Source organism: Pelobates fuscus, chromosome 6, assembly GCF_036172605.1.
Source record: "Pelobates fuscus isolate aPelFus1 chromosome 6, aPelFus1.pri, whole genome shotgun sequence".
Lineage (NCBI taxonomy): Eukaryota > Metazoa > Chordata > Amphibia > Anura > Pelobatidae > Pelobates > Pelobates fuscus.
In genome coordinates this window covers 291,742,629-291,768,785 of record NC_086322.1, presented here as the reverse complement: position 1 = coordinate 291,768,785, position 26,157 = coordinate 291,742,629, and the positions used below count along the sequence as shown (strand labels likewise).

Genomic DNA, 26,157 nt, shown 5'->3' with positions numbered 1-26,157 from the left:
GAGACGGGGTAGTGCCATAGTTAGACACCAATTTTGCACAGACGTAACGCTAACCAGCCCAGTACAAGCGCTCGGTAATGACACCAGGGATGGCAGAATACCTTTCAAAGCAAAAGGCACGTACTACAGTCACCATGACCACCTCACATCAACGAAGCACCATACACCCTAAAGCTTTTTGTAATGGTTATGGTGATATTGGGCTACTTGTGCAGCCCATCTGACCATCCTCTCTTCTGGATACGTCGGAACAAGCTCTGCGGAATTAGTTGGCGCTATATAAATACCAATAATAATAATAAATAAGAATTTTACGTATTATCCAGATACAAAATTTGGGCTATTGCACGGTTAGGTCCTCATACCTCATAACAGTAAGCGGTTCAGCAGACCTGTCCCAGAATTTGGGCTGCTCTCCCCCCTGTCTTTTTGTACCCACAGCCTCCGAGCACTGTATCCTCTACTATAAGCTGTGGTGGTTGTGGTGCTTAGAATGAACCATTTGACCTTGGTCTGGGTAACAATCTGGCCAGTTTAAGATGACCTCTTCTGCATTCCAAAAAATGGAATCGCTAATAATTTGCCCAGGACGTTTATTTACAAAGTTCTAAATGTGCCAGAAAGTTCCAAAGTTTTGGAGTTCTATAAGTTAAGGGGGGAAAGGTCTTTAAACGGAACGTTCATTTATTAAAAACGAAATTCATCAACGCGTATTTAATCTATTGGTGAGTTTTGCGAATATGTGGCTGTTTCTTGTGCACTAAGTTTTTAATTACATAGAGGAGAATTATATTAACAAATACACCCCCGATGAAGCATTTAATAAACGCAAAAACACGTACAATGTCTACACGGTTCGTTAGACAAGCAACTCTCTGATTTTCGGTCAACACGAGAGGTAAATTCTTTGACTATGTTACCAAGTTCCCACAGGTGACAAAGAATTACATTCTAATATATAAGTAAGTGTTAATTAAGTGATAATATTCTTCCATTTCCATTGTTAGTAATAGTTGGAAAATCGTATAAAGATTAAAACAACTGAATCCATATTAGTAAGATTCCGCATTAACTTCCAGTCAAATTGCTGGCAACATCAAACAGCTAATATCTGCAATGGTAACATCTACCATGACTATCACCTTAAAGGGACACTCTGTGACGGACCGCCTGGCACCTCGACCGGGTACCTCCATCAGTCGCTGCTTCCTAGTACTTGCAAGCACCATAAGCACTACACTGGAACACCATAAACCCCACAAACCGCCGCAGCTTGGTTGGGGTGTCGCTGTTCCAAGACCAGTGGGTAGACCCCTCTTCCAAGAGAGTGAAGCAATATGCTCTTAAAAGAGCAAGTGATTATAGTCCCAAGGGAGTATAGTGATTATAGAAATCCCCAGAGTGTGAATATACCTCTACAATCCCTCAAACATGAGCCTAGACTTCATGAAGGCGTAACCGAATCTCAGTTTAATGGTAGTCACAACTGGCCTTTTATGACAGTCCCCATGCAAGGGGCACTCCCCCCCTGGACCTGAGAGTAAACCACAGTAGAAATAAATACGCAATCACATTGGCTCTCAGGTCCAGGACACTCCCATGCAAAATAGGTCAATCCCTCCCCTATGCCTGGGAGATAATTGAGTCAAGCACTATACTAAACTCAATTATCTCCAAACACAAAAAAACAAACAGTTTGCAAACACCCCAAAAGTACCTTAAAACACACAAAATCCCCACAAAAGTTAAATCCCCTGATAGCCCCGATCTGGATGAACAACATATCCCAAAATCACCCAGATCGGTTCAGGAATTTCCCATGCCCAAAACAGTTCCATAGAATCGCGGCTAAGTGCCGCTGGGGACCGATCAGGAACCGTGAAGTCTTCCTGCTGAAAACAGTTCCAGGGCATTCGCGGCTAAGTCCCCCTTAAGGCTATTCACAGTTTTGGTCCATGCGAACGGCCGCCAGTGAGCTAGCGTTCGGTTCTATGGAAAGTGCCGAACCAGGGGACTCAGAGGGAATAAAATATGGGTCTTTACAGTCACTGACCTGACCCATAGTCTTTTGGCAGGAGGCTGGCAAGCAGGCCTCTCCAAGAACATGTGACGAGGCTCAGTTCATCACACACTCCAAGCACCATAACCACTATAGCATCCTAGGTCGGTGCTCTGCCTCCTCCAACAGTGGAGCTAATGCACATGCGCAGCATTGCAAGCGCATTAGATCCTTTCCATAGGAAGTCATTGCTGCAATTATTATTATTTTATTATTTATATAGTGTCAGCAAATTTCCCTCCCTCCCAATTTTTCTGTATCCCCAAAGGAATTTGTGTGAATCTGTACGAGAGCAGTATCACCTACAAAATAATTACGTGCACGGAGAAGTAGCAGTTCGAAAGATGCAAACAGATACAGGAATTAAACTATCTGATGTTGTGGATGAAATAAAGATGATCAACATTCTGTTAAACATGAAAGAGATTTAGAATCGTCTGTTCTAGGATTCTCAGGGGTAATGCAAACATTCAGGTTAATGGATTGAAAATGACTGCTGTCTATCCTCTCCACTTAGCACAAATTGCTTCCCAACTATCCCAGCTACCGATAACCCAACATGCAACAGCTTCAATCACTCATTCACAAGGTTCATTGTATTTAATGATTAATGATTATAGATTGGCATAATTGTCCAAGAGCCTTATTTAACACATAATAGAAAATTGTGCTAATGACCGCTCTGATTTAACCATTCTAGAGCGTTCTGAAGAAATTACACAGGATGATGTAAGCAATGAGGCACATTGAATAAAAAGACAGAATAAACGAGACATTAAAAGACGTGAATATGTATCTTTTATGAGAAATATATTGTATTCCACATATTGTAGATATTATAACCGAGACAGATAACCTACAGAAAGTCACTTGGTTGATTAACACTGATTTAAATGTTTATGATGCTGGTGGTCACAAAATAAATGTGACAGTTAGACCGTTGATAGATGTGATCACTAATACTTATTTCATATTGCCAAACATTCAAACATGGCAATTTGCAGCTTGGTTGAGACTGATGGGAGTTAGAGCTTGTAGCGTTTTGACAATTTGGCACTTGGAAGAGTATAATAAAAGGTGTTCTACATAATTTTAGCGTATATTATATTAACATTGAAGAATGGTAATAAAAAAAAAAATAATTCAAGATCATCAAACTAGTGTCATGTTCACATATTGGGTTATTGTAAAAAAAAAAGTGTTTAAATCTGCATTGCTGTTTCAGGAAATAAAGAATATTTACATTTATTTTAGGTTTGCTTTTATCTGAAGACTACTGTGCCTCTTGACTCTTGACAAAGCTACATGGGGTCAATTTTCGGATCCAGAGATTAGCAAGGTCAGAGGTTTATATTTAATGGCTTGGAGATTTATCAAAGTAGCAATGTCTGCCTGCCTCTAAAAGTGTAAAAGGGATCCATAAAATCCAACAGATAGACGGAAGAGTCTATTCGTAAAGAGCGCAGACCCCTGAGATGGTTTGTTGAGATCAGTAGACAAATTAGCTGCAGAGATCCCTGACATCAACCTATTGAACCCGTATAGAAAGAGGTAGAATACTAAATGCAAGCCTTCAACATCAGGGACCAACCTCACTAATGAGGGCACATCGCACCTGGAAATGTTCCAAAATCTATCAAAAAACTTAACAAAAGAACAAGCTGTTCAATCAGTAATAGAAAGAGAACAAATATTTTCAATAGTATGTTATTATTAGTATATTGTGGTATAGACATGGACCCTCAAATCACAGCCCAACAACGAGTTGGGATGGGAGACCAGGAATTGGCTGAACTATTTCAGCCGTTTCCTGGATACTGGATAGATGCTTCTATAAGGCAGATCACTAGATATTCAGACCTCATATTTATCAGAGTTGATGTCAGTCATTCCGAAGTCTTTCTTGGTAGATGGTGGGTCCCCTGAAAGGATATTAGAGAGAAAGATGGCATTATAAAAGTCAAAAAACAATGTTAAATATGGAGACTTTTTTTGTTCGTTCTCCGAGGACAGTCTTGGCTTTTTTTTTTTTTTTTAAAGCAACAAAATGTCCATATTAATGTATTATCCCCCACCCCCATTTGCATTTGAATACATTTTATTCCTTAATCAACATTCCTCGTGGCCACACGGAATGCCTTTAATATGTGGCAGCTCATGTGGCTAATGATCTGCAAAGGGACACACTGCATTGTGTGCGTCTTTTCATCACTTTCTACAAAGTGCCCCCTAGACTTTCAATCCATTTATCAACCATTTGTGAGGTCACGGCTGTGCACAGGGGGGGGGATTAGCTGCAAGTCGCCAACAGGTGGCAGACATGAGTTGTATCAAAAAAGTCAGGTTTACTCTGATTTCAGGCAAGTTTAAACTCCACGTTTACGTTTCAAGGTGGATCTAACAATGCCCAATCGGGTATTTGAAGCCTATTAAAGGAAGGGGTTAACGGGTTGGAGTAATTAACATTAAATTAAGCAGTAAAGGAAAATATGTTCGATGGTAACAATGTACTGCATTCAATTTCAGTATAGGATCTTGATAAAGACACTGGGGGGGGGTCGAAATATTTTTTTACACAGATGATTAACTTGATTTGAAACTGGATTAAACACCAGGTTTGTTTTGGAAGACCTTTGAGTCGACCCCTTTTTTCGTTTGTACACACACACACACACACACACAGAGATAGATAGTCAATGTGGTTAGATGAGTTACTGCGCTACTATATGCAAGACACCACACATGCACGCCAACACACAGCGCGACACCACACACGCATGTCGACACACAGCACGACACCACACACAGCGCGACACCACACACACATGCCTACACACAGCAAGACACCACACATGCTGACACACAGCAAGACACCACACATGCATGCCAACACACAGCGCGACACCACACACACAGACACATAGCACAACACCACACATGCACACCGACACACAGCGCAACACCACACACGCACACCTACACACAGCGCAACACCACACACGCACACCTACACACAGCGCAACACCACACACGCACACCTACACACAGCGCAACACCACACACGCACACCTACACACAGCTTGACATCACACACCACGCCACACACGCGCGCCGACACAGCGTGACACCAAACATGCACGCCGACACAGCGCAACCACCACACCGACACACAGCTTAACACAACACACGCACACCGACACACAGCGAAACACCACACACGCACGCCCAACACAAAGCGCGACACTATACACGCATGCTAGCATGCTTGCACACAGTGTGACACTGCCCATGCACACTAGATTAAACATAGCTGTGAGCATGTGTAGTATACGAACATGTGCATGTCATCTGTATAAAAAGGAATAGACTCTTTTTTCTATGCAACTCATGGGGCATCCAAGATATAACAGACTTTAATGTTTAGATGATAGATTTACTTCTTTTATGAAACACTGACTCTGTTAATGAGAGCTAAAGGGATACCAAATATTTTTACAGCCAAATTTTCCGATAAGATTTCTGTCTCTATAGAAATTTGATCCAAACAGCTCTGCACACTCTATATCGGAGAATAACTCTGCGTAATGTGCTGGTGTGAAATCTGAAGCTTTATTAATGAAAAACTTAAATAAAATCTCATCATTTCTCCCGGACGACACCAGAATATAATCTGTTCCACACCGTCAATTCTTGAGGTTTTTAGCATGACGTAAACACCCCACAATGTTAGGAATTAGCAGCTCAAACAAAGCGCGTCTCGCTGGAATGATGCCACTCCACAATTTATCAATGCTTGACTGAAACACATTTGTGTAGCAAACACAGTGGGGACGTTTGTTCATTGAATTGTGTTGTCTGACACATTTACGACACCAATGAGTTGAACGGAAACCAGTAATACATAACCAAACACCAGGTAATCCGGCGGCCTGCAGTGTAACCTGCTGATATAACCATTGTCCATAGTAATTGCGTGCAGGGGGTGGGGGGGCTCTTTACACCCCTAGCAGACATTACTTGGGAAACCCAGAACTCTGTCAATCATGTGCTTATTTTACATTTGTCGTCAGAAAAATCCCTCCTGTCGCTGGTTCAGAATGCGCGCATGCATTCTGAGCAGGTGAAATGGTCGAATTACAGATCTATGAAAGTCCGCAAATGGACCACGCAAGGCATCCTGTGATGGCAGACAGAACAGGGAGGTCAGCGCCTAGAACTTTGCCTAGAGCTGGATTGGAAGCAAGAAAACGGTATTAATCACGCATGAATGAATATCGATTTGCCTTTAACAATGTCGAATTACTGAAATCCCACAGTTCCAATACGTTTACCCCTAGCGGATCGTGAACAAGGTCATACACCTCATGTTAGGGACAAGTTTTGACGAGCGCAATCCCTACAAAATAAGCGTTAAACACTTTAACAGAACCATTTGGACCGTGAAATTCAACAACAAAAAACCTTTTCTAAAAATAAACTCTGAAATATTTTGTTGTTTGAACATTAACTAAAATAGGTGAAATCCGTAAAACGGCAAACACATATGTGCATAATATCTGAAGTATTCATTTTTAACAACTTAAAGAAATCCACCTACACTGCAATGTCCATCAAGAAAATTAAAGGCGGATCAATCACCGGCCTATCACCTGATTTCTACACCAATGCACTTGCCGGTCTATAATTTGTGATCTAACACGGCAGGCGGAGGTGCCAGTTTTATTGTTTCTACCACACAAATCGGTCAGAAACATTTTCCTCCGCTGTAGGCGAAATCTCCTTTCTTTAAGTCTAAATGGATGACCTTTTGTCGTTTTTACATTCCTTTACGAGAGCAGTTTGCGCTGGATCTGAAGCAGTGAGATCATACGTTTCTTTGAAATTCCCATTAACACAATATTTTTTACATGCAAATATGTGAAAACAAAATGATTAACTGATTTGTAATTTATGATAATTTCAGATGTAGGAGGTCAATATTCGGCACATGTTTAATCAAAGATAAAGTCATCTGTTAGTAAAGATAAATTGAGAGATTCACCGGAATAAAATAAATAGTTCTATCTATAGAGAACCCCTACAGATAGATTTATCTTTATGTAATGTTCTTTTTTTTATCTAAAAATATTTCTTATTCGTTTTAATGGTTTTATATTTATATACACACACACACACACACACACACAACAAAATCAGAAAGGCTGTACTCGCCTTATCAGGTATACATTATGAAGGTGATGCTGATGAAGGGTCAATTGATACAACATACTTGACCCAGTGCACGCACTCACTCACTCAACACCAGCTTCAAAGCTCGCAAATTGTAATCATTTATTTAAAATGTAAAAAAAAAAAAAAAAAAAAAAAAAAAACCACCTGATAATGGGAATTTAGTTACAGTATATGATCATACCAGTGGCGTACCTACCACGGTCGCAGGGGTCGCAGCTGCGACCGGGGGCCCCTCACTCTAGGGGGCATGGCTGCAGCCATGACATCTACGACCGTGGGCCGCCTGGATATCTTCTGGTCCTGTGCACAGCAGTACTAGCCCAGGTCCGCGGGTGTCTGGCAGCCTGCCTGTGTGTAGCGTGGCCGAGCGGTCTGTCAGGAATCGCTCACTAATGGAGCACTTCCTGTCAGATCGGGATGCCCCCCTCCCACCCGTGTTTCTCCTGTCATGAGCCTGCTGACCACCTAATGGACCCCTCCGGCAGGTGGCTGTGTTCCGGCAGAGACAGCGAGGGAGCTGTGTTCTCCCTACTCTGCTCCCTCGCATGCCATTTGCTGATGCCGGGAGCCGGAATATGACGTCATATTACGGCTCCCTGCATCAGTAGACAGCCCGCACGGCGCGAGGGAGCAGAGTAAGAAGAATGCAGCTTCCTCGCCGTCTCTGCCGGGACCACAGCCGCCCGCCGTACTGAAGCCCCACTGGACCCCAGGGACAGATCCACGCCAGCTCTCCAGGTAGGGAGTCTGGGTGGACATTTATTTATTTAAAAAATATTAATAATTTGGGTGTGAACAAACAAAAGTGGAAACCACCCAGAATACGTATAGATATATAAAGACAAAATATAATTAAAAATGGGACAACCTGATATGAGTCAGCTGTCCTTTGGATCAAAATCTATGAAAGAATTGAAATAGCCTGCATAGCGTAAAAAAGTATATATAGATGTGAAATATAAGTGAGATTATCTCACTTATATTTCACATCTATATTTCACATCTATATATACTTTTTTACGCTATGCAGGCTATTTCAATTCTTTCATAGATTTTGATCCAAAGGACAGCTGACTCATATCAGGTTGTCCCATTTTTAATTATATTTTGTCTTTATATATCTATACGTATTCTGGGTGGTTTCCACTTTTGTTTGTTCACTATATATTTCGATAGGTGATTGTGAAGTTCACCTGGGGCTACCCATAGTATACGTGTTCATCTTTAGTGTATATACTTTATTTTTGTTGTTATAATAATTTGGGTGTGTCTCAGTGTGTGTGTGTGTGTATCTGTTAGTGCACGCAGGACCGGTGCTTGGATTTTTAGGTACATAGGCGAAGATGCATTTTTCCACCCCTCCCCTCCCCCCAAAAAAAACATCTTCACCTATGTGCCTCTTAACCAGCCCCTCTCCCCTCCCTGACCATTAATGGTCCCTTCCCTGTCCCTTAGTGTTCTTCTCCCCTCCCCCCTCTTTTCCCTGTCTCTTGGTGTTTCTCTCCCATTCCCTCCCTGTCCCTTGGTGCACCCCACACCCCTTTAGTGGACACACTCCCCTTCCTGGTGTGTCAGTGTGTACAGAGTGTAGCGGAGCGGAGCGCGGTACAGGAGCTTCAGTTTTCTGTACCCGGCCGAACTGACAGGGAGTGCTCTCTCTGTGAGCACCTCCTGTCAGTCTGGCCAGGTACAGGAAACAGAAGCTCCTGTACCGCGCTCCGCTACACTCTGTACACACTGACAGTCACACACTCAATGACAAACACACAGACGTCACTGACAGACACAGACTCATTGATCTGACACACACTCATTCATTGACACTGACAGACCCACACTGATTGACACTCATTGACAGACACACTGATAGTCACACACAGACTCAATGACAAACATACTCTCACTGATTTGACAGACACACACTCATACACTGACAAACACACTCATCATACACTGACAGACACACTCATACACTCACATGCACACACACAGACGCACTCACACACACACGCTGTCACTCACAGACGCACTCACACACACACGCTGTCACTCACAGACGCACACACTCTGTCACTCACAGACGCACACTCTGTCACTCACAGACGCACACTCTGTCACTCACAGACGCACACTGTCACTCACAGACGCACACTCTGTCACTCACAGACACACACTCTGTCACTCACAGACACACACTCTGTCACTCACAGACACACACTCTGTCACTCACAGACACATACACTCACACACAGACACATACACTCACACACACAGACACATACACATACACTAACACACATACACTCACACACATACACACACACATACATACACTCACTAATTATTTTATAAATAAATATTTTCCACCCAGCCTCCCTACCTGGAGAGCTGGTGTGGATGATGAATCCTTCCCTGGGGTCCAGTGGGGCTGCTGGGCGGAGTGCGGCTGTGCTGTAATCAGACGCGGCGAGGGAGCTCTAACCTCTCTGTTCTGCTCCCTCGTGCGCTGCCTGTCTGCTGATACCGCGGGAGCCGGAATATGACGTCATATTCCGGCTCCCGCGGTATCAGCAGACAGGCAGCGCGCGAGGGAGCAGAGCAGAGAGGTTAGAGCTCCCTCGCCGCGTCTGATTACAGCACAGCCGCACGCAGCACCGGGGGCCGAGATGATGGCCCGGCAGGAGGGAGAGCTTCCCTCCTGCCGGTCACTGAAATATTGCGCCTGTGCCGCCTTATGGACGCGCCGGCCCTGAGTGCACGTGTGTGTATGTGTCTGCCTGTATGTGTGTGTGTGTGTATTTCTGTATGTATGGGTCTATGTGTGTATGTATGTGTGTATCTACATGTATGTGTGTGTCTATATGTGGGTCTGCATGTGTATCGGTTTGTCTGCATATGTGGGAGGGGTAGGAGGTAGATGTATGGGGTGGCCCCAGGTCAATTTTCGCATCAGGGCCCTGTGGTTTCTAGTTACGCCTCTGGATCATACATTGCATTAACCTGCCACAATGACAATGTACCCCATTTTTGGCAGGTCCTATCCTAGCAACTTAATGCCCGCTCCTGCTCTCCTCCTCCGATCCTCCTCTTCTCCTCCCCGTCGGCTGAATGCGCACGCGCGGCAAGAGCTGCGCGCGCATTCAGCCGGTCACATAGGAAAGCATTCATAATGCTTTCCTATGGACGCTTGCGTGCTCTCACTGTGATTTTCACAGTGAGAATCACGCAAGCGCCTCTAGCGGCTGTCAATGAGACAGCCACTAGAGGACATAGGGGGAAGGCTTAACCCATTCATAAACATAGCAGTTTCTCTGAAACTGCTATGTTTATGAAAAAATGGGTTAACCCTAGAAGGACCTGGCACCCAGACCACCTCATTAAGCTGAAGTGGTCTGGGTGCCTAGAGTGGTCCTTTAATAGATATATTGCCCTTGGACAGCATGCAGGTTCAGCCCTCCTATGACAGCAACGCACCGACCCCCAGTGGTACAGTAATGGTATCCCATTCTGATTTCTTGCCACCACTCCAATCTCAGATAAGTAAAGTTGGAATGCATACAACAAGGTGGCTACCGCCACATTCATAAGTGGTCAGACCTTCAGTGCTCTTTACAGTTAATTTTTCTATAGATTGTTTAAAAAAAATAAATTAAATAAGTCAGTCTGGTGTTAATGTTATTTTTACACAAATAACCTTAAGTCATAGAATCCTTTTAAGGGTACGTTTGTACAGATGCACACAAAGTCTGCACTGCACCTGGACTACCCATCTGCTAGCGTGCAGGAAGAGATGGTACAACTTAAAAGGAATATTTCTGCTGACAAAGAATCTTTTTTTTTTTTTTTGGGATCAGCTTCAATGAACAAGGTGGTAATTTAAAGCTTTGCCATATATTTGATTTTTTCTTTTTTTTTTGGTCTGGTTAATTTTGCCCATATGAGCTGAACAGGTACACAGCGACAGCGAGGTAGGAAGGTGAATAGATAAAATAACACAGTTACATCATAAAAGGATGAATAGAATATATTTTTTTATTATTATTTATATAGTGCCATCAGATTCCGTAGCGCTGTACAATGGGATAAACCTATGATCCCGAAAAAAAAATGGTTTTCGGGTCTACAGATTCCATTTTGTTCACCCCCTTTGCTATTATAACATTTAAGTAAAAAAGATTATTTTCCTCAGTTCCGTATTCAGTAGTCTTCCACTGCAGCCGCCTGCTTCATCTTCGAAGATGTCAGCATTCTCAGAGAATCAATCGATTCGAGAAACGCATGCGTGGCCAAACGCCAAACTCGTCCAATCAAATGCGGTTATCAGCAACATTTGATTCTAGGTCACTCTGTTTCGGAGGAGAAACCATCTTTAGTGGCTGTCAACAAGGTGGCCACTAGAGGTGTATTTAACCCTGCAGTGGAAACATTGCAGTTTCTATAAAAGCGTTCGTGCTTTACACTACAAGGTTAAAATGACAGGACCCCTGCCCCCAGACAACTTAATTGAGATGAAGTGGTGTGGGTGACGTCAGTGGTCCTTTAAATCCTACCACATCAGTTTGAAACCATCAACCCTATAAAACATAACGGTAAAGCACATACTAGCGGACAATAATGCCATCTTGACGTTCTGCAGACATTTAAAAACTACTTGACCTGCGGCTAGTTATACTGGCAGATCTGTAAATGTATAACACAATGAAGTCAATTTGGAGCCATCAGCCTCTGCTGAGTGATTTTTGCATTTGATAATGACGTTACAATGTCAATTTGGCAAAACGTACAATACACAAGGAAACAGGTTTTGTGTCTCCAACAGAAATAGTTTTGAGGTCGTGCATTTGGCACGGACCTTGAATAATCAAGTGGAGAATAAACATGTTTTGGTATTTAATACTTGACTCCACTTTGGTAACACAATGAAAATATGATATTATACCAACAACGTTAGTTAATGTGGCTTTTCCACGGATATTCTTTGGGATGTAATTAAATACATTAGCTGCTCGGAATTTAAGTTCTATTAGGAGTGTTTATGTCTGGTTTCCGTGGAGAGAAAGAATGTTCGCATTCTCTCTTCCATCAAGATAAGACAAAACCTATAGCCATTCAGATGCAGCACAATTGGCTACCCTATGAATTAAAAAGTGCTGTAAACCACTTAAAGGGAACTCGCACTTTTTAAAAGGGAGGGCAGATATCTACTCCCCTCACATTTTTGTAAATATTTTATTATATATTTTCATGTGACAACACTAAAGAAATAAAAACAAATATAACATGTGCTGTGCCTTTAAGATTGCGCTCACCAAAAATTCTTCTTGTGTATTGCAAGGAACCGCGGCAAAGTACAATTTTTCAATGCAGCAAAGTGATTGTGCTCAAGATAAAACTGTGATACCTTGTGACAAAAAAACAAGATTTGTGCAGTTACACTTTAAAACATATGTTTAAACATTGGAGAGCAAAAAACATGTTGCAAGAGTATTCTGAGAACGGACAGCAACCGAAATAGCCTGCCCTTAGGTGGGTCCCCGCTCAGAACTCAAGCTGGTTTTAGCTCATCTTCTGCCATTACAGAGAGAACATATCTGGTCCCAATATTATTATTGCAACAAATCGCAATATTTATATCTCCGTTTAAAATCAATGTGCCAATAAATTTTGTACCAAACTCACAGACTTTGTTTCACAGATAGTTGATTTTCCACATGTAAAACATATGAGGCAGATAGTGTGATATTGCAAACACAGTTATATGTATAGAGAAGGGTATATTCTAGCACTCACAAACGTTGAGCAGGTAAAGAGAGAGTGCTCAGGCTATTTGCGCTTGTTTACTGTAACACAGTGCGCCTAGGATCTATTTCCTTGATAAAAACGATGGACAGCCGAGAATAAAGATAACTTTATTACTTTAAAGGACCACTATAGGCACCCAGACCACTTCGGCTTAATGATGTGGTCTGGGTGCCTGGTCCAGCTAGGGTTAACCCTTTTTTCTATAAACATAGCAGTTTATATTTGGTTTAATCCAGCCTCTAGTGAATCCAGCCTCTAGTGAAAATCACAGTGAGAAGACACAAGCGTCTATAGGAAAGCATTGTAAATGCTTTCCTATGAGACTGGCTGAATGCGCGCGCGGCTCTTGCCGCGCATTCAGCCGAAGAGAAGGAGAGGAGGCGGAGAGAAGGAGGAGAGCTCCGCGCCCGGCTCTGGAGAAAGAGGTAAGTTTAACTCCTTCCTCTCCATCCAGCCCGGCGGGAGGGGGTCCCTGAGGGTGGGGGCACCCTCAGGGCACTATAGTACCAGAAAAACAAGTATGTTTTCCTGGCACTATAGTGGTCCTTTAAAAACAGCAGGCATTCAAACGTGGGTCCTCAATATCACCAACAGTACTCAAAGCAGGATAAACATACGGTTGCCAGATACCGGCACTACTTGCCCACCATGCTGCGGCTCAGTTTCAGGGTCTCGGCAAGCTTCTTATAGCCTAGGCCATCTTTATGTAGAGCAACAATTATTTTTTTCAGATCCTCAGAGAGTTCTATGAGGTGCCATGTTGAACTTCCAGTGGCCTGTATAAGAGAGTGTGAGGGCGATAACACCAAATTAACACACCTGAGACCGTAACACTAATGAGCCACATGACACCGGGGAGGGAAAATGGCTAATTGGGCCCAATTTGGACATTTCCACCTAGGGGTGTACTCACTTTTGTTGCCAACAGTTTAGACATTAATGGCTGTGTGTTGAGTTATTTTGGGGGGGCAGCAGTTACTGTTATACAGGCTGTACACTTACTACTTTACATTGTAGCAGAGTGTCATTTCTTCAGTGTTGTCACATGAAAAGATATAATAAAATATTTACAAAAATGTGAGGGGTGTCCTTACATTTTGAAAATACTGTATATATATATATTTTTTTTTTTTATTGGTGGCTTTTCAAATAAGGTATGGACGTTTCCACCATCCCGGTGTCTTTCCCCTGATATTATGTGAATGTGCATAATAATAATACATTTATTTTTATTTGTGATAAATTGATTAAATGAATGACATTGTGGTAAACTACAGAATATTACCATAATATAGGTGCAGTATCGTTTATAAAGTATAAATCGTGCACTGCTACATAAAATTACTAAACTCAATTCAATGTATTCATTCGTTTTTACGTAGTTTTACAATATGCAAAATAACTCTGTTTTTCCTACACTGTGATACATGCTCGAGATAACATCTCCAATCTACAGAACTCTCCGACTCATGAAAGATGTTTCAATGTGATGCCAAGACAAATGTTGAATAAAATACATTTTATTTCAGCCCATATGTATAAAGTGATCAATGCCAAGCAGAAAAAAAAAGCCATCTGACAGATGTGCCCACGAAAATAAAACAGGGCGAGAGAGAGAGAATAAAAATACCCTAAAGTGATCTGTCACATCTCTGGGATTAAACCCAATTGAATAAAACATTAAAAATAACATAGAACTTGTGTTAATCTTTTTTTTTTTTTTTTTTTATGTGATGCTCTGTTTTCGTTTCGGTGTAAATTAAAAGGATTAGCAAGGGATATCACAATCTAGCTCAATCCTGGCATAGTCAGGGCACACATTACATCAGAGGAGGAGAAAGAGACACATTGTTGCTGTTCCTCGTCCTATCTAAATACTCTATATGGGACTAGCAGGTGCATTAGGGCGGAGCTTATAACAATGATTGACAAGGAGCCAAGATGGAGGCGCCCAGTTCAAGAAACACAGCAGCGTGGATTTCTCAATTTCATCCTGTTTTTCAAATGCCAAAAACACACTTGTTAAATATATAACATAAGTCAACAATGCTGCAATGAACAATGAAGTGACTTGGGGCTAAGATTTTCTTTTTTGACTTACCTCTGCCGCACAGTAAGAACAGTAAGGTCTTAAATAGCAATCAACGGGGACGAGGGGATGACGGCCGGTCACTTACAGGAAAGTGACAGTGCCACATGAATGGCTTGGAACCACACGGATACACTCACCAAGAGTGCAATGCAGGAACCGAGACGTGCTTTGAGTATTGTTTGCCTAAATGTGCTTTATCGGTGTAATCTCTTTGTAAGCATAATGACCAGAACCCAGCAAAAATTGTCTTTACGGTTCATTCTGACTTCAGCCATTGAAACCTAAATATTTCACTTGCAAAGCATTTTGGGAAATACATGCCAACACCAGCTTTATAAATGCATTTATATTTTACAGGTCTGGCCAATTGCTATGTTCAATATAAGTAACTTTGGGAGGAAACACATCCCTTACTTACTTGATGAAACAGGACGGTTTTTAAAAACGATTAAGTCACTTATAGAAACCAAGCATTGACCCTGCATGTTGTTAACCAGAGTGTATATTTACTAAACAGTTAAAGGGACACTATAGTCACCAGAACAACTACAGCTTATTTTATTTGTTCTGGTGAGTAGAATCATTGCCTTCAGGCTTTTTGCTGTAAATACGGTATTTTCAGAGAAAATGCAGTGTTTACATTACAGCCTAGTGATAACTTCACTGGCCACTCCTTAGATGGCTGCTAGAGGTGCTTCCTATCTCAGTCTTGCCTAGTGTGCATCACAACATATCAGTGTCTCCACCCTCTGCATGCAGACACTGAACTTTCCTCATAGAGATGAATTGATTCAATTCATCTCTATGAGAAGATGGTGATTGGCCAGGGCTGTGTTTGAATTGTGTTGGCTCTTCCCCTTATCTGCCTCCTGGTCAGTCTTAGCCAATCCTATGGGGAAGCACTGTGATTGGCTCAGAACAACACTTCTGATGATGTCAGCAGACAGTTTCACGGGCAAACAGGGGCAGATGTAGCAGCTGTAGACTTGAATACAGTAAGATTTTGCTATATTTAGAGAGGCACGAGGGGCCCAGGGGAGCTAGATGATGGCTTTAACACTATAGGGTCAGAAATACACGTTTGTGTTCCTGACCCTATAGTGCTCCTTTAACTGTACTTTACTGGAAAATTTTAACTAAATAACAGATTGAGAAAAAAAAAAAAAATCAACACCAGTTATAACCACAGCCTTGCTATTTTATTAAGAATTTGGGCTTATAATTCACAATTCACTGTTTAGTGAATGACCTCTTTCTTATTTCAACAGGAGCCTTCTTGTTCTTATTTTATTTTTAATATATTTGCAGTTCGGAAAAAAAAAAACGACCACAATTTTACACATACCATTGTCTGGGCAGAGAAAGCCATTAAAATGACCAAGGATTTCTGTCTATCAATGAAAAATAACCGTTTACTGTACCTTGTCATGGGGCACACCTCCTCCGTCTTTCACAATCTCCCACTGCGGTCACTCCTGCATTAAAACAAAAGCCAGTAAATTGACCTTTAATAAATTAATTTATGTATATACAGGGGGAAAATGCTACAAGAAACTCATAATCAAATGATTTTATTTGATTTGAATATATGAAAGCAAAGCCAATATATTTGCTTCTTCTGTGCACACGGTTACAATTTCATTTTAAAATAACTCTATTAATGTAATCAAATTTGCTCAGAAAAAGATTCCATTTTGGAGAGAATGCCTCATCACTGCGGTGATTGGTGACCCTTGCTATACAACTGTTATCCTTGTGCAGTTATACTAAGTGAGGGATTTGAAGAGAGGTAATTTGCCAAATAGAATGTTCACACAATGCTGTGAGTTTTATTGCTGTGGAGCGCTGTAATTCACACATATACACTGCACGTTACTATGTGAGTTTTAATGCTGTGAAGCTCTGTGATTCATTATTATTATTAGAGGTATTTATATGGCGCCAGCTAATTCCGTAGCGTTTTACAATATTAAGAAAAGGTGGGAGATTTACAATAAGTGAGACAATTGCACAGGAACAATAGATAGAGGAGGGCCCTGCTCAAACAAGCTTACAGTCTACATATACACTTACATTACTGTGAGTTTTATTGCTGTGGAGCTCTGCGATTCACACATATACACTGCACATTACTGAGGCTTTTATTTATGTGGAGCTCTGTGATTCACTCTAACACACCAGAGACTGAGCTCCTAGAAATGAGTGACATTAGGCAGTAAAATTGGGACAGAGGGATCTTTAAAACTATGCACTGTATGACCGTTTTAACAAACAAACAAATCGAATTGTTTTATTATTAAGTTAATTACTTTAAGTGCAATCCAACTAAAACTATTTTCCCCCTGGACACTATCTTTGGTGTCATTATCCATTAAATATGAGACATGCCGTGCCAGGGCACACGGGAGACACCCTGCTCCTCAATTAGCAGAAGACCCCTTTATAAAATGACCAATCTGTCTCAATGTTGCAATTTGCTTTTCCAGATCTCCAATCCGAGCTTCCAGAGAAGCTATTTGCTCACACCTCTCTCCAAACCCTGGTCCATCCTCTACTAAGCCACCTGGTGTCAATACCAGAAACCACAACAATCTGATATCCATTCCATGTAACTCTCACTATAATTCCTCCTTTAAAGCTGTCCTCTGGAATGTACACTCTGCACCTTTAAATCAACTTCCATCCATGACCCAATTATCTCACTCCCTACACCTACTTGCACTAACGGAAACATGTCTCTCTCCCTCTGATACTGCTACCCCTGCCTCACTGTCCTTTGGTGGCCTTCACTTTACCCACAACCCAAGACAAACAGAATAAAGGTGGCGGTGTAGGATTTCTGCTTTCACCCCACTGCTCCTTTAAAATCCTGCCCACCCCCCTTCCTCTCTTTCCCACCATTTGAAATTAATTCAATTCGCCTTTTCAAACCCTTCTCCGCTAATATTGCTGTTATCTATCATCCCCCCTGGTTCCCCTCTCCTCTTCCTTGACCACTTTGCTGCCTGGCTACCCTACTTCTCTTCTAATATTCCATCCTTAATTCTCATGCACTTTAATATTCCCATTAACCCACCTTTGACCTCAGCAGCCTCTAAACTACTTTCAATTATTTCCTCCATCGGGCTATCGCAGTGGGCTAATACTCCCACCATACCCGCGACCTTATTTTCTCTTATTCATGTACATTATCTAATATCTGCAACACTCCCTTTCCTCTCTCTGATCACCACCTCTTATTGTTTGCCCTCTAGTACCCCCTCACCCAACAACCTCAGCCTAACCCCCCCTCAACTCAAGAGGAACCTTAATTCTTTTGACCTCCAGCAGCTGTCAGCTGATATTGATTCACAACTGCTATCCATCCCTTCCCTCTCCTGTCCCTCACTGGCCATCTCCACATATAACACTACCCTTACCTCTGCCTTGAAGGCTGCAGCCCTGCTCCAAACATGCACCTCGAGGAGGACACGCCCCCAACTGTGGCATACTAAATCAACACACTACCTGCAAAGTTGCTCCAGGAGGAAATCTCGCACCCAGTCAGACTTTCTCCATTATAGATTCATATTGTGTTCATACAGCGCAGCCCTTGCCCTCGTCAAACAGTCATACTTTTCCTCTCTCATTAGTTCATGCTCCTGCAATCCCAGGTGTCTCTTTGACGCCTTTGGCTCTCCTTCGACCTGCTGTGGCCACCCCTCAAACTAACCTTAGCCAATAGCTTTGCATGCTACTTTACTGACAAGATTGAACAGCTAAGGAAAGAATTCTCCCCATCTTGCCATTCTCTTTCTCAACCACACATAGATCATGCCTTTCAGACCCTTCAGACCTTCTCCCGGGCTACTGAACAAGAGATGACTGCGATTTTCCTTTTTTCTCACCCCACCACATGCCCACTCGACCCTGTCCCATCTCACCTTATCAGATCTCTCCCCCCCTTATCTTGTGCCTTCCTTAACACACATCTTCAACTGCTCTCTCTCTTCTGGCATTGTCCCTGCTGACCTTAAACATGCCACTGTAGTACCTATCCTGAAAAAAACATCTCGACCCATCCTCCCCCTCTATCGTCTCATATCCCTGCTCCCTTTTTCCTCAAAACTTCTGGAAAGACTTGTCTTTGCCCATGTGTCTCACCTCCTCAATTCCAATTCTCTCTGTGACCCTCTTCAATCTGGCTCTCCTCTCCATTCTACTAAGACTGCTCTTATCAAAGTTACTAACAACCTAATCACAGCTAAATCCAAAGGCCACTACTCCATACTAATTCTTCTTGACCTCTCTGCTGCCTTTGACACCGTTGATCATGCTCTCCTTCTTCAAACTCTTCAATCACTCAGTCTCTGTGACCGCTCGTGGTTTTCCTCTTATCTCTCCCAATGCTCATTCAGTGTCTCCTTTACGAATGACACCTCCTCCCCTCGTCCTGTCTTGGTTGGAGTCCCCCAAGGCTCTGTCCTTGGTCCCTTTATACTGCCTCTCTTGGCAAACCTATTACCTCTTTTGGATTCCACTACCACCTGTACGCTGATGACACCCAGATATATCTCTCCTCCCCGGACCTCTCCCCTGCCCTCCTGCAACGTGTCACTGCTTGCCTATCTTCCATCTCTGACTGGATGTCCTCCTGCTTTCTGAAACGTAATCTCTCTAAAACTGAGCGCCTTGTCTTTCCTCCTCCTAATACTGATCCTCCTCTTTTGCTCTCCCTTCAAATTAGTGGTATCCACATACGTCCATCCTTGAAAGCATGCTGTTTTGGCGTCATACTTGATTCTGGCCCTTTTTCACACAAGATGCTACCAAGGAGCTTGTCCATGCTCTAGTAATTTCCCGCATGGATTATTGTAACCCTCTCCTGATTGGTCTTCCCAAAAGCCGTATTACCCTACTACAGTCTGTAATGAATGCTGCCACCAGACAGATTTTCCTCTCCAGTCGGTTCACTCATCCCTCTCCCCTCTGTCAGGCCTTACATTGGCTTCCTGTATCCTATAGGAGTCAATTCAAAGTGCTAACCCATACCTATAAAGCACTGAACAATTCTAGCCCCTCACATCTCATCACAGGTCCATAGGTATGCCTCTTCTCGGTCTCTCCGCTCTGCCCGTGACCTTCACCTGTACGCTGCTCGCACCCATACGGCCAACTCAGGCTTGCAGGACTTCTCACGGGCGGCTCCATTCCTATGGAATAGCCTTCCTACTGCCATCAGACTCTCCCCTAGTCTTCAATCATTTAAGAAGTGCCTTAAAAACTCATCTCTTTAGGAAAGCTTATAGCCTCCCAGAGTAACCTCTACCACACATACCTGTCTCTTGCTCTCTCCTAAGGGGCAGCACTCTACTCTCTACTCCAGCTCTGCTTCACTCCCACCTTATTTGATTGCTATTTCCTGCTCTAATTTGTTTTATCCCCAGCTTCTATAGACTGTAAGCTCATTTGAGCAGGGTCCTCTTCAACCTATCGTTCCTGTAAATTTTCTTGTAATTGTCCTATTTATAGTTAAATCCCCCCCTCTTATAATATTGCAAAGCGCTACGGAATATGTTGGCGCTATATAAGTGGCGAGAATAATAACCTCCCATAGAGGCATAAACAGATTCATCAGGCATGCATACAAGTAGCAAGATGTGCACTGACTCAAATCTTCAATCTTGCCAACACTCATTTCCAGTTACCAGTTTAGCTCAGTGGAGGTAAACTCAAGAGGCAGCAATTGCCCAGAGCACCTGCCATGCAAAGACTTCTTATTGAGATGTACTAAGAAGTCTGTGATTGGACAGTCACAAAGTCTGGGAGGGGTTAGAAGGGGAGGGCTTACAAAGGCAGCAAACAAGAGATCTACAGGTTTTGCAAGCTGTTTGTAGGTATAACTAATTCAAACATGCATAATTAAATTAATGCATGATTTCATTGAGTGGATATCTGCAAAAACACAAACTGATTTTTATGTATATTTTACTGTGGATTTAGAGTTTAAAGTGAAGTTGTGTTTTTAAATGTTTTTTTCTATTGTAAAAGATAAGCATTCTTGCCTGGTGAGATTGGGTCTTATCCTTTGTGTCACATTGCATTGTGTTCTTAAAAAAAAAAAAAAAAAAAAAAAAAAAATCACATTCTATTAAAAAAAAACGCCAACACACAGAAAAAAAACCAACAACCATTCTTGGGATTCCAAACTGGTTTTTAAATAGACTGATTACTCACACCTGATTGGTTGCATTGCAGGGCTGATATTATGTACATTTGCACCTGTCCCTGCGTCAGACTGTGCCAGCCTGGTTTAGAATTGACCAGAATAAAGTCACATCAGATGTAGTTGTCAGATACACAGAGTAATGTGAAAGAGTACCGACAGCAATGACTGGCTATTAGTGTTATGCAGTACAAACAAACTGACACTCTCTGAAAGCAAGTAATGCTACTGAGGAATTTCAGTGCAATCAGAGGTTACATGAAATTTGTTCTATTCTTACAAAGATATTGTAAGCACCAAAACTACTTCAGCTTAATTAAGTAGTTTTGATGTGCAGATCATGCTCCTGCAGTCTCACTACTGTTCAATTACCTGCCATTTAGGCGTTAAATCACTTGAGTAAGTAAGATTTTTCAGCACAGTGTGTTTACTTTAGAAGTTCTTATCGCCTGCTGTTGCTTGAACTTTAATCACTCAGAGGAGGCACCTGCAGGCTAGTAACAGAAAAGGAGATTACTATTTCTATATTAAAATAGTGTACGCAATAAAGAAAGTTTACAAAATGAGAGCTCTTTTTACAGGAAATGTAGGGAGACTAAGAAGGTCACGTGCAGGGAGGTGTGACTATACTGTATAAACAAAGTGATTTAACTCACAAATGACAGAGAAGTGAGCAGTGAGACTGCAGGGGCATGATCTATACACCAAAACTACGTTATTAAGCTAATGATTATTTTTGTACTTCTAGCGTCCCTTTAAAACATTTTTTATAAAACAGTCTAAAATAATGGCTGAAAACAGTGTTTCTAAGGAGACATCAATGCAGTTCTAGAAATCTGTAGGCTGAGGTTAAAGTTCCCGTGTCACCAATTACTACAAGAGCAACGTGGCAAAAAATTATTATAAATTATACTTCAGGATTATGCCAGTCAAGTGACATGAACCCAAATTAAACATATGGGAATAGGTAAGTAATTTATCTAAAATGTTGGCATGTTGCCAATCATTTAGCTGGAATAACCCCTCAAAAAATAATCAGTAAACAAAATTCACAAGAACAGCCAGGAGATGGGGAACATCCATTGCCCAATTTGGTGAGACATCTAATTAAAGCAGGCACAATCACATGGTACAAGTCAAGTAGACTTGTAATTAGGGATTATGGAAATTATTGTCATATCAATCTTTCTGTGCCGCAGGTTGATATAAGGTTTAACTATTCCTAAAATTTATCTCTGTTCCAAAAAAAAAAAAAAAAATGTTGAAGTTCCTTATATTGACTAAATAGCATCAGACTTTAACCCCTTAAGGACCAAACTTCTGGAATAAAAGGGAATCATGACGTGTCACACACGTCATGTGTCCTTAAGGGGTTAAACTTGCAAGATACACCTGATAACATATCTATTACAATGAACACAGACAACATACCCAACCATTCCAGTGTTATTCACATTTTCAAGCATTTACATAGCACCAACACCTTCTGCAGTGCTATACAATTATAGAAAAGGATATTAAGAAAGGAGAATAGTCAGTATAGCAGAGATGAAAAACATGGAGAGACTAACAAGCTATTGGCTTACCAAAAAGACAACCATAACAGGGCAAGAACCTAAGCCTTAACAACCTTTTATAGCGTGGCTCTCTAATTCTATAGCCAGGCACCCAAAATGGCAGAATTTGGACGTTTTGGTGGGCCATAAAACTGGCCGGAGCTACATCAGCCAGATGCCACATTGCTGAGGAAATGAGAGAAACCCAAACCGTGCAGATGACCATCAGGCTGCAATGCCCTCTGCAGGACACAATTCAAATTCAATATATTTACATAAACCTTAAATAATTTTAAAAAAAACATTTAAATATGGTATAATTCCAAGGCATACTTTCTAAACTTTTTCATACTTTCCAATATTAGTTGAATGCTCATTGTTTGGGAGAACCCATATGTAAGAAGGTGGTGATAGGGGAAGGCTCCTTGGTCCCCTACGAGTCGAGAATTACCTATGAGCAACAGCCAACTCCCCTCCCACACATACTTATGGAGCTTTGGGAGATGTCCCAGGTTAATGGCGGTCTAGTCGAGAATTGGAAAATGCTTGGCTGTATTACAACAGGAACTTAAGTACCTGCATCATATTATGGTGCCAATATGTACTGTATAGCACATTCACGGAGGTTGCAGAGAAGGAAGAGCCATGCGGTCTGCTGGGTCACAGCTCCCCATTCTGAACTACTTCACTGGTAAAAAAAAAAAACTGAATTGCAATGCTACAACTATTGCACCTCCATAACGTTGTTTCACGCTGAATCAGATTTCGTTGAGTCTCATTGTTCAGTCCAGAGCCACGCAGAATCAGTACAAAGACTTGGACCATCAATCCAACCACGTGATCTAGCTGCAATGTGAATTCAATGAGTTTTATTTCCTGATCACGTCAAAGTCTTTTTTTGTAAGCCACTTGTCAAATCTAACACTGCCCATTAGAACTTTAACCTGAATGGCTAAACTCTACATCGATGGACTCACTCCTCTGATGTAGCATCATGATTTAATGATTTATTTATTCCCAGATAGTTTGTAGTGGTGTACATGTCAATAGGACTAGGTGTCAAAATAAGTTTTGTTTAATCATTGAAGACCTCTCAAATGCCTACTGGAAACTTCAGCAAGTGAGAAAATATCATTTATTTTGAAGACTGAATGGCATGCAACCGGCTAGCAGTTAGAAGGTTTATTTTAAGAGCGTGTTCCGAACATTTATCTGTCTGAATAAATTGGCAGCATTAAATAAAAATAAGGACATATGACTAATTCATAACTCTGTCGAAAACTTGGCACATTCACTCATATTTTACACAGACACGAAGCATTTAAAGTAAATTTTTCCTCTTAAAAAAATAGTCTGTGTTAGACTTTACTCGACACCTCTTTTTCCATTCGTTGTACCCGGTAAGACCCAGGGATGGAAGGAATTATTCTATTTATAAAACATATTAATCTTTGAAGATCCTGATTCACAGTGGAATGCTCCACAATTAGTGACCAAATTAATTGATACAGCTACCCATCTAAATTATCAGACAATTCCATGCTGGCTTCTGTTTTTTAGGGAACAGATTTCGGCACGTCAGAAAACAGCATAAGCCTTAAAGGGTTAATTTTAACCAGACAGGCGTCATACTGGTGAAAATGGATTAAACTGTTAAATTTTACCCTGAAGGATAGATGTGTCACAAAGCTAGCAACATCAACACAGACCAGAACTAGAAGCACGTTGACGGCAAGGTATGTATATTGATGTTGAGGTATGATCACGGACGGTGCTGCTTGGAAGCAGCCCATGTTGAATCTGAAAATCCTTTAAAATAAACGGGACAATGGAAAGCAGTGAGGTTGCATGTCACATATATTAATAAAATAGATATTTAGATGGAGCATGTATTTGCTATTTTGCAAACTGGAGTTCTTTGTTACAATCTGTGGCTTCAGAACAATGAGGTAATTTGGAGTGACTAAATCCATCATTTCCATCAAAGATAGTTTTCTTATGAAGACTTACAGGACTTAATAGTAAAATGACATTTTACGCATGCTGTAGTGGTTTTGGTGCCAGGAGTGCCCTTGTACCCCATTATTATAAGGAGTAAAACAATTTTAGAATGATTTGAACTCTTACTTGGAGTCTTTTGGGGGCCGTTTCCCCACCTCCACTACCTCAGCCACAGAGGAGGAAGCATTCTGCTTGAGCCAAGCCTGGCAGTGTAGGGTTTAAGTACTGGTTGTGAACAATCACCTAATACACTCCCACATTACAGCACCATAGCACTTAGCTCTGGAGAGTCAACGCAAGCTCCTAAGCAGGAGCTTCACAATGAGTTATTGGATGTGGGGAGTGGTGCCAGATGGACCCTAAGTAAGAAGTCAAACATCTAGAGCAGTTGACCTCTTTACAATGTAGGCAGAACTCCTTGAATCATAATCACTATCTCGAGCTGTAGTGGTTATGGTGCCTAAAATGTATCTTTAAATGTGACCAAAAACAACCAGGCACCCTACTAACACAAAGACAGGTGTCTCTCGGTGATGACTTTGGAGTAAACAAGCTTCGGGACTCATTAAGTCAGCTCCAAGGATTGAGTCCATTGCCTTGCAGTCATACTCCAGAGGAGACCTTTTTCAACCAAAGCAGAATGTTGGCCAACCATAAGGATGCAAGTTTTAACCTTAGGAAATGAACTGAAATTGCCTATAGCCAAGATACCCAATATATCCTAACTACACCTATTAAGACATTCATACATTATCTCAAGCAGGATCTAGATTTAACCAGAATTAAATGTCACAGCATCAGAATTGATCTTTTACATACACATATTACAGTAAATATGACAAGGTCATCTCCCAACATGGGATACTGTCTTCCTGAAAATTAATGTAATTTCAAGCTAAGGAGTGAATATAACATAACCTGTTAAACATTAGGCCGTCAACCTGATAGCTTATGTAAAAATCATGCCTTCAGATGTGTTAGGACAACTCAGGCTAAAAGGTCTGATCAACCATATACCCAGGGCCGACACTTCCTATATCCATTATATCCATCCATTAGGGTGCACCAGTGCGGGGGCGCAAGATATGAGTGATCAGCAGGAAGGAAGCGCACAGCGCTCCCTCCTGCCAGTCCCTCAGGGAAGCGTGGCCGAGTTCCGGTCCGCGGTACAGGAGCATCCGTTTCCTGTACTCTGCTGGACTGACAGGAA

At 41.8% G+C, this 26,157-nt stretch overlaps 1 protein-coding gene across 2 annotated transcripts in view; it reads right to left on the bottom strand.

The window, feature by feature from the left end:
• SULF2 (sulfatase 2) overlaps window positions 1-26,157 on the bottom strand; it is a 268,821-nt gene that overhangs the window by 107,121 nt on the left and 135,543 nt on the right. For both annotated transcript variants that reach the window (XM_063459445.1, XM_063459448.1), the window contains exon 4: window positions 16,607-16,660. The gene's annotated coding sequence lies outside the window, so the exon portion shown is untranslated. The remainder of the gene's footprint in view (window positions 1-16,606; window positions 16,661-26,157) is intronic.